This window comes from Rhyacophila brunnea, unplaced genomic scaffold, assembly GCF_057557595.1.
Source record: "Rhyacophila brunnea isolate RB1 unplaced genomic scaffold, BYU_Rbru_1.0 scaffold_15, whole genome shotgun sequence".
NCBI classification, from domain to species: Eukaryota; Metazoa; Arthropoda; class Insecta; order Trichoptera; family Rhyacophilidae; genus Rhyacophila; species Rhyacophila brunnea.
In genome coordinates, this window is record NW_028232806.1 from 14,274,675 (window position 1) to 14,285,213 (window position 10,539).

The window sequence follows — 10,539 nt, forward strand, 5'->3', positions numbered from 1 at the left end:
CAAAGATTCTTCTCAATACTAGCCTTATTCATATTTATTTGACGCTGATTGATGACTGCCTTAGATTCTGGTCCATACGTGAATACTGGGTGTTGGAGTTTTCGATATAGTTGTGTTAGTTTTCCGTGAGAGTTTTTTTTTCAGAAGCCTTTGGAGACCAAATTATCATGTGCTGGAGAGGTCGATTGGTCGATTTATTTCATCGCTCGTGTTAATCGTGTATATAAGAGGTTTTAGATAAACAAATAAATCCTCAGTTTCAAAGGCGTCGCCACCAACAATACGATTATAATTTTGTTGTGCTGTGGAGAACTGGCATGTATTTTGTTTTACTTTTGTTTATTCGGAGTCCTCTGTTTGCAGCAGCTGATTTTATGGAAATAAATACCTGTTTGAGGGGTTTTGGGGACCGGTAAATGATATCAATATAATCGACATATCGTTGGCATATTATGCCAACACTTTATGTGACGGTAACCTTTTCGACGGTCGCATTAAATAGAAAGCAGGTCAGCGTGCCCTTTTTTATGTATCACAGATTTTGACATTTGTTTTTAATTTTGAAAAATGTCACATAGAATATTTAACAACGTTAAGAATTTAATCATTAATGTAAAAGAACCATCAATAATTAACCTTTAGTCTTCAGTATTTTGAAACCTATGTTTTATTTAAAATCTCGGTTACAACCAAACTGACTTAAGTACTTATCTAGATCTTAAATAGCTATCGAGCCAGCTGCAATCAGAGCCCTAATGGGAAAATTATATTGTATGAGCACACTGAACTATACTTTGGTATATCAATGGAATTACATGATAATAAAAGTCAAAACCAAAAAACAACTCAATTTGCATTGATCTATTTTTAATTGTCAGAGATACAAACATATAAGAGGGCCGTATAAGTCAGGTAAAATTATAAGAAATGAAGTCACAATCGGAAATCGCACATAAGCCGAAGTACGTGGCAATGCAACGCACAGGACCGAGAGAAGTGGAAGTAGCTTGAAGAGGCCTTCATCCAGCAGTGGATAGATTCAGGATGATGATGATGACATTAATCAAGCTTTTCGCCGTCATTAATGTTACCACGGATTTTTTGACATTATCGTAAAGCTTACGTAGAGGGATATACAATATCTCTGGAATAAAATAAATACGTAGATCTCTTTGTTGTTTTTTTTTTTTGTTTAATTGTGTATAAATAAATAAATATCATTTTAATTTGACTATGCTTTTTGAGCAGTGTGTGCAACAATGGCGACGGCTGTATATTGTAGGGAGGTAAGCGATGGTTAATCAAAAAAAAGTATAAATCAGACCAGGGTTTGGGAACCTTTTCATGTGTGCACGTCGCATTCATTTATCTGAAATTAAATAAGAAACTTAAATTAAATATATATGAAAAATAATAATAATAATAATAATAATATGTACATTACTTAAAACATTACGTAAATTAATGAAAACAATGGAAGGAAAACTATTTGTTAATTTAAAAATTAACTACTTAACTTTTTAATAGTTTTGTTAGAAAGCATGTAAATATCTGGTTGCAGCATATATATCCGCAGCTTCAATTGATTTTCAAGATCAGTGTGTCCAAAACTTTTTCATACCAAGCCTCCCCCTAAGTTTTTAGAAAAATAAGTTTTTTCAGTTATCAAAAGCTGTACTTGGCATTATGTATTACCATACAATACATACAAATGTTTATAATTATTTATTATTATATACAAAATAAAATAAGAAAAAAATACTACCTATACGTGATGTGGTTGCATGTTACATGTACTCGTGCATGACGAATACGGTGACCATCCGTCTTTATATCATTTATTTCAGCGTTTTGTCATTAATTTAGATATTATCCGTAATGAAGCTACCACTATCTACGTTTCGCCTTTATTTTGTCTTTAAACCTTTAAAGCAGTGAATCCAAGAATGAACACTAAAAAAGATACGTAAATACAAATTGATATATACCTACAGTTAGAGATATGTGATGCGGGCAGGGTAGGTAGGTTAATGAATGACTCCAATTGATAAAACAGATTGGCGTGTGAAATACAATAACCCTGATTTTATTATCCCCTTCTATTAAAAATTGATACATAATTGCAGACACGTTAATAGTTAATATTACTGATTTTACAGCCTATGCACTTGGTGAGATTCATGCGCGTGAGCGCCCACATACATATCCGGCATATTTTTATGTAAATATTTTAAAGTTTTTTAAGTGTTTTAATGTCATGATCACTTTTAAATGGATTTTCCATGGAGATGTAAATTTGTTTGCTGCGATTTACCGCAGTAGGTATGTGGTATTTTACGTGTTTCTATGTAAAATGTACTCACTGTATGCGGTATGTCAACAAATGCTGCATTTAAAGTGATTTTCGCCAAAAAATATTATTCTATCCGTGAAACCTTTTACATAGATACCTACATATTTCAAATATTTTAAATTCTAATTATGTAAAATTGTCCAACTCTGAGAATATTATGTATCAGAATACCTCGCATTAATAGGGTATCCATGGAAATAAGCCAAACCGAATCGTTTATTACCCTCCAAACTTACGCTCTTTCCGTTTACAACCATTTACAACCATTTACTAATGGTTCAAATAGACTATATGACGATCGGGCACATATATGCTAAGAGCGTTTTAGTGTCTATGATCAAATCTATGCCATTCTGACATTTATACATACATATTGTATGACAGCTATGACTTCGTATTTACACTCTATGACACCCTGTGACACAGGACGCCAACATAAGAAACGGGTTTTTCGACATATATATGACCGATCGTCATAGAGTGTATTTGAAGCATAACTAGCTGAGCGTTATGGAGGTGCTTGCGAAACTGTATTCAGAAATTGCTTCGTGTTCCATAATGCTCCATTTAAACAACGGTGTTTGTACATTTATTCCTTATATAAAAACAGAAAAATATTTTTCTCTATGGTTACTTTTTGATGTCTATGGGCGCTTAACTGTCAAATAAACAATAGATTTTTGCATTTTGCAGCTAGATATCCTTAGTAGTCCCTTTATGTTGAACTCACTATTACATACTTTCATATTTCTTTTATTTTTCGATTTAATACAACATTATAGCCGGATAATCCGAATGCCGAATAAACATTATTGAATAAATATAATCATTACAATATTTATTTATAGTAAATCTCTTAACGTGGAGGGTAAACAATTAAAAGTCAATTGTTATCGTGATAGTATACCGACCTACCATATAATTATTATGCATAAATCTATTCCAGCACAATCATGTGAATTGAGTTGTTTGTGAATTTACTTACGAAACTCTTGAATTCTAAAGCGTCGCCGCTTTTACAAAATTTTCGGCATTGTAGATTAGCTTCATCTACGAAAGCAAAGTTTAGTATAAATAAACCAGTTATGATTGAATAAAATGAAGTACCAATTATAGGATCAATTGTAAAATAGATAATACCATTAGACAATAATCAAAATAATTCACTGAATCATAATGAAATACGGAAGAAAACAAGTACATATGACAATTATTAACACACGCGGGCTGTCAGTTGCAATCTGTCAAACATGGACTCTGCCAAATTTAGCAATCAATTCGCTGAATTTATGATAAAGGGGCATTCTGTGCTCGGATTCGGCGAGATGCTTATATAGAAAATCTCCATGAACGCAATTATACGTTTCGCGCGCATCTGTTGTAAAATCGCATTCGAAAATAATGGGTGGATGGGGTATTAAGCCCGCTGGATAGATGAACTACCATGATTCAAACTTTAGGGAGGTTAAAATGACAACAAATATATTCGTCTTTTAAGAAACAACACCGCGTAAGTCCCCATTTGGCGGTTTTGAGTTTTGAATAACATTCGGTAGGTAAAAAAATCCTACACCGTGTTCCTTCTATGGAAAAATTCTTTTTGAATGAAAAAATGTTTTTTTTTACTAAACAAAAATAAGTTAAAAAGGTATCAATTTTCATTTTTTGAGACGTTTTTTGCTTCCCCTGTAAATTTTAATTATTTGACTTCCGCGGTGTTGTTTCTTAAGCGACGATGCTGAAAAGAACCTGCTTTTAGTCCAACATCGAAGTACCTAATTAATGACCTTATACCTATATTCATTTAGACAAGTATAATATGTGTACCTACGTAAAACAAAAACAATTATTATAATGCATTTCAAACATCCATGCATTTTAAAAAGTATACACAGGTACTTAATAAATTGATTTATGTACAGGTACCTACATATGAAAAGATATTATTGTTCAAAGTAATTACCATTTAAAAAATCAAGTTCGATTATAAATCACACTAATGAATTTCTCTTCTAATCAATAGGCGATATGGAAAATTAACTATTTTTAAATACCCACTTAACAATAATTATTTAGGAATTAAAATGATTAAGTACCTACGCAAAGATATAAATTAACCGGTTAATTCATTTTGCAATTAGAACTTTGATTGGAAGGTTTATATAGGCAGGGTTGAACATTTTTGTTTAGAATTATTAATAGCCATGTCCTCGCCTTTTCGTACAAGGTAGTTGTTAGTACTTTTGAACACTCACAAACACACAGGCTTTGAGAAAATCACATAAATATTGTGTCCTCACCGGGAATCGAACCCAGAACTCTCGGGTGGAAGGCCAGCGCTTTACGCACTGCACCACGAGCCACAGCCGCTGGGTTGAACATATTGTAACACAAGTGTAATTATTATTCAAAATAAAAATACTGTTAATATTGCCGATTTGAAATTTATTTTTAAAAAATTCAACACTTAGGTTTTTTCGGAACATTTTTCATTGCAAACACGGTACAAAATAAATTTCCCTTTGGAGTGTATGTTTGTATCTCATATTTGTATGTTCCATAGAAATAGCTTCCTCTATATGCCATCAAATAACTTGTGCATATCCAAATATATAATTTTATCTGTCACCTGAAAATACGACATGTTTAGACAATGTTATTAATTATTGCTGAGATATACACATACTATGTAATAATTATGAACTGTTATTAATTTCGTTTGTTTTATTCGTTTACTTCCATCCAACAGGTTATCTTCGTTACAGGAATAGTTACTAAATATATTATACTATAACATTATAAGTTTTGTGAACCGATGAATTGGAGTTATTAAAATTTCAATTGATATAAAACAAGGCCATGTTAATTTAAAAAAAAAATGTATATTGCAGCCATCCTCATAGTCCAAGAATAAATTGTACGAAATAATTCTACATAGTCTTTCGTAACTTAAGGTTCAAATAGACTATATGACGATCGGGCACATATGTGCCAAGAGCGTTTTAGTGTCTATGATCATATCTATGCCATTCCGACATTAATATACGCACATATTGTATGACAGCTATGACATCGTATTAACACTCTGTGACACCCTGTGACACAGGACGCCAACATAAGAAACGAGTTTTTCGGCATTTATATGACCGACCGTCATATAGTCTATTTGAGCCATTATGCCGTGAAAACGTATTGTTACAAATTAAAATGTTGCTCCATCGCGCTTTTCGTTGTAAGTGTCGAGAACTAGTAAGTTAGTCGTGAAGTCCTAGTTTGTAATTTAGTTTAATTATTGTATTCAATTCGTGCTGTTATCTTGGTTTGTGCAAAAATATGCATATACGGTGGCAAGAGTCTACAGCGTGTAAAAGAAAATAGGTGTGTGCTATAAATGTACAACTCACTCCCTTGTATATATATAGTAAACTCCTAATATACCTATGTCGTCCATTGGAAAGTGACTTAAGTGAGATAGAACTACAATAAATACTTTGTCTATCCCGTGTCATATCGATTACTATTATTAATAACATTGTATTCTGCAGTATTTATTTTGTCCGTATGATTATATGATAAGTGTAGCGAACAATGACTTCGGGCCCTGTCAACATTATTTTGACGTGTAAGAAGTAGCAAGTCATTTAAATTATCGCACAATCGTCGTATTTACAGTCAGCATATTCTACGCGCGTGACATTATTTGATGGGATCGAATCTTTCGAAGTATAATAATGCAGACGCCAACAAATTTCTCATATGATTAGCAGGTCATAGGTGATGAGTTAGTGGCGACTCTGGCCGCGAGACCAGTCGCGCAACTGGTCTCTTCGGGCGATTTACTCGGGCGACTTGCCGGCGACCAGAGAGGCAGCCAATAATAACAATAATAATGAATGTACACGCAAGTATGCAAAAATACGTTCTATCCGCGGCGTGGCTGCCGGCGACTGGTCGCCCAGTGTGGCAGCGCTCAATACATAGTTATATGTTTTCATACATCGCTACCGATCGCCCGACCAGAGAGACCAGAGACCAGGAGACCAGACCGAGCGCACGAACGAGATTTTACTGGTCGTCCGACTTTATTGCTTGCGCGACTACTGGGCGACGAGGTGTGGCATGCTACATATAACTGCATGCATCGGTCTGGTCTCGGCGATTGGTCTCGAGACCAGAGTCGCCCGGTGTGGCTCGGCTCTTAGTCAGTCTAAATACCTATTAGTATCAATCATAATCAATGTCCGATTAGTAAGCTTCGTGTCAGCATTCGATTCTACCGAGTTCGAACCTCGAACATTATCATAAGTATTGTAACATAACGCTCTTGTAACATACTCTTATACCAACTGTTTACGGTGCAAATAATACTCGCTCCTGCATCCATCGGCGCAACCACCACCAAATCTTGACTACTCATCTCTCCTCTTGACGACTCTCCATCTACACCTTCTGGACCCCCAAACACAGCGGTTTCCGTCCTCCAATAAGACCCGCAAAATAAGTATTTATGATAATTAAAAATTTAGATGTCAAACCTTTTTAACAACACACTTATTATCAATATCTGCGATTTGTTTCACTATTGATACTATAAAGCATTGCATACATTTGATTCGGTGAATGCCCAGAGTTTTCGATAACTGCTCTTTTCATGATGAAATACAGTTATTTTAACCTGTAACGGGAGAAATAAACCAATACAATATAATGTAAAATACAGTGAGGCCCCTAGACAAAATGCCGCCCCTAGGCAGTTCCAAAATGCCGCAACATTTTTTTATACTTACATTACAGTACTTTTTATCATCCTTTTATGACTCCAATATCTAAGAAATGTGTTGTATGGATACATTACTAACAATATCACTAATTTATTAATCCAATTTAAATGCCATTTCTGCTTCAATAAACAATATTGCAAATCGACGATTTCAGATGGGTAGATTTAAAAATACGCCTGACAATTTCTAATATGTACAATATATGTATAAGTATGTATAGGTAAATCGTTTTACAGTGGCACTATAGGTACGGCAAATACGGCTTGCAGTTGTAGTGGTATTGTTTGCTTGCATTGAAACAGGAATTGTCGCAAGCAATTCAATACACGCGCGAATCGCCTATGGTGCCACTGTAGAATGATTTACCTATACCTACCTACAATTCAAATATTATTTGCAAATCTACACGTGTCATTGCTGTTCACTAAGGACGTGACATCCAAGGACAACGGAAGTAAACAAGACATCGCGAACCCGACAAAAAAGAATAAAGTCCTTTAAAAACTTTTATAGTACTAATAATTAATAAATTTTGTTTACAACAAGTGAGCTGAATTTTTTAATGGAAATATATTTCCGTTAAGTATAACTAAGTTTGGGTAGCTATTTCTATATATAAATAATGATTCTCTTCGATTTGCCGCCCTTCGGGTAACTGCCGCCCCCTAGCGACGCTCAATCTGCCTACCCCCACGGGACGTCACTGGTAAAATATAATAATATATCCATACATGCCTATATAAATTGACAGATGGTGAGTGATGATGTGGTGAGGAGATGAGTGAAGAGCTGAAGACTGGTTGTTGAGAGCGGTTGCGTGTTTATTTTGCGGATTGACAAGTAGTGCCGTTAATATAGGTACATTAAAGTCAATAAGATAATATATAAAAATTAGTGAGATATATAGCCCGAGGCTTGGCGATACTGGGTGGAGTGACTGTTACACGATCAAGATACAAGCGGAGTGAGATATTCATTCAATTGTTATAGCCAATTTATTGAACTCCTCACGATTGAATAATGCTTGATACTGAGTATCCCGTGTCTTCGGTGAGAAATGCATTTTTAACATAAAAAATATTAATAAATATTGCTGAGGTATCTTATGTATTTGCAGTTGGCAATTAGATGCGATTTTATGTATATTGAAATTTATGTATATGCTAACAATATAACATGTATTAAACAGTCTTATTTTTGCAAACAATTTCACATTGTGTAAGCACTAACCGATACGCTTATGGCCTGTGAATCAATGTATATAAAAATAAATAAATAATATTTTCGAGATCGATTCGTATGTCACGGATTTTGCTGACAATGCTTGTTCTCACATGACTCGTTGATCGCCACAAATCTATACCGTACTTTCTGAAATAACTACTATTTTTTATTCAACGAATAATTCACAAGATTATTTTATATTAAGTATGGGAAATATAAATTTTTATGTTTGAATGGTACACTACCACGATATTTCCATAATATCCAGGAAGTGAATAATTTCCCACAATGACTGAGTGATTTTCTTTTGTTGTGATCATGCTCAAACGAAGATCTGTCAAATTTACTTTTTTAGGTCCTTTGCACACCTCGAAATCAGAAAAGTATGAGGTCACTAAACCCTGAAAAATAAATAATATACATAATAAGGGCATTTAAAGCGTTTTCACAACTTCTTTAAAACAAATTAGTTTTCTTCCATGTCTACTGCGTACGATAGTGGCTAGGTTAAGGTTCGAGATAAATAGTGCATATTAAACTTTGTCAGTCATACTTATTTGTTGTCATTGAAATAAGAGTACAATTTGCACATAGTGCTTGTTAGTTTTAAAAATTTAATTAAACCCTGCCTAACCAAACGATAATAGTTTAGGTATTCTATGGGCGATCCGACAAAAATTGTGCACAATTTTTCAGTCATACTTATTAATTTTCGTTCAGATGGTATTGGTAAGTTTTTTAAAGTTCATTAGGTTCTGCCGAAATTATCAATAACATATCTAAAACCATGTATGGTTTGATGGCATGATTTTAGATATTTTAAAAATAAATAAATATTTTTTGACTATTATTTATTATGGATTGGATTAGGCAGGGTTTAATTGAATTTTCAAAACTAACACACACTATTAATTTATTGTCATAGTCTTAGTTCAATTAAAATAAATACGTTTGACTAACAAAGTTTAGTGTACACTATTTATGTCGTATCTTAACAGCCTACCTCCACCTTTCACCACTGGTTCTTTTTAATATTGAACACAGGGGTGGGAAACCTTTTGATATCCGGCCACATTTTGTTTGCTGTGATTTAATGCTGTATTTAGAAAACTTCAAATGAGTATCTAAATTCATAATACTCATAATTATTATAATTTTGGCGTTTTATTTTCGTAATCATTAATCATACCTGACAAAAATATATTCTTATTTGATTTTTTTTGTTAGTTTAAAAGTTTATCAGGAACCTATTAAATAGTCTTTTCTGAAAAGGGTTTTAATCACCGAAGATATTTCAAACACATAGAACTAAATCTTTCAAATAGGTAAAATAAAAACAAAATAAATGTATAATTAATTACTTAATTAAAATAAATGCGATTACGCCACTGGTGAACAAAAGAGTAAACATAGATTAATACAATACATTATCTTTCTGCCATGTATTTGGAGCTACATGCATTTAGTGTTATGTTTAGACAATTATTGATTATCGTAGTGTCATTCTAAATATAAGCCCTCGTAGCCATTCGTAGCCCTGAATAGCTGTGCAATATATATGTTAGGTACAGTGGCGAAGGGTGGAAGTATGCTGTTAAAATCTAACATAAATAATGAATACTAAACTTTGTCAGTCAAACTTATTTGTTTTCATTGACCTACGACTATATTAAGTATAGATAGTGTTTGTCAGTTTTAAAAATTCACCCTGCCTAATCTAAGCCATAGTCGATAATAGTATAAACATATTCGTTTATCAGTGAACAGGCCATTAAATAGTTTTAGATATTTTATTGATATAACGACATTTTTTTTGTATTTAATGATTTGGTATAGGTGGGGCTAAAATAATTTATAAAAACAAACATCATCTATAATATGGTTTTGTTGAGGCATCGTTTAATTGAATTTCAAAAAAAATAATCAGCACCATTATAATATACTTATTCGTAGTTCAATGAAAACAGATACGTGTAGAGTTGGGTATTTCCAGAGAAAATCTCAATCTCGAGATTCGGGATTTCGAGATTCGGGATTTCGAGAAAAGAATTCTCGAGAATTCTCTAGATATCGGGAAATTTAAAAAAAAACATGTAAAAAATCTTGAAATCAGTGTAAAAACAGACAAATTCCATTTTTATTTATTTATGTAAGAAGACAAAAAAATAGAAATAGGAAAAC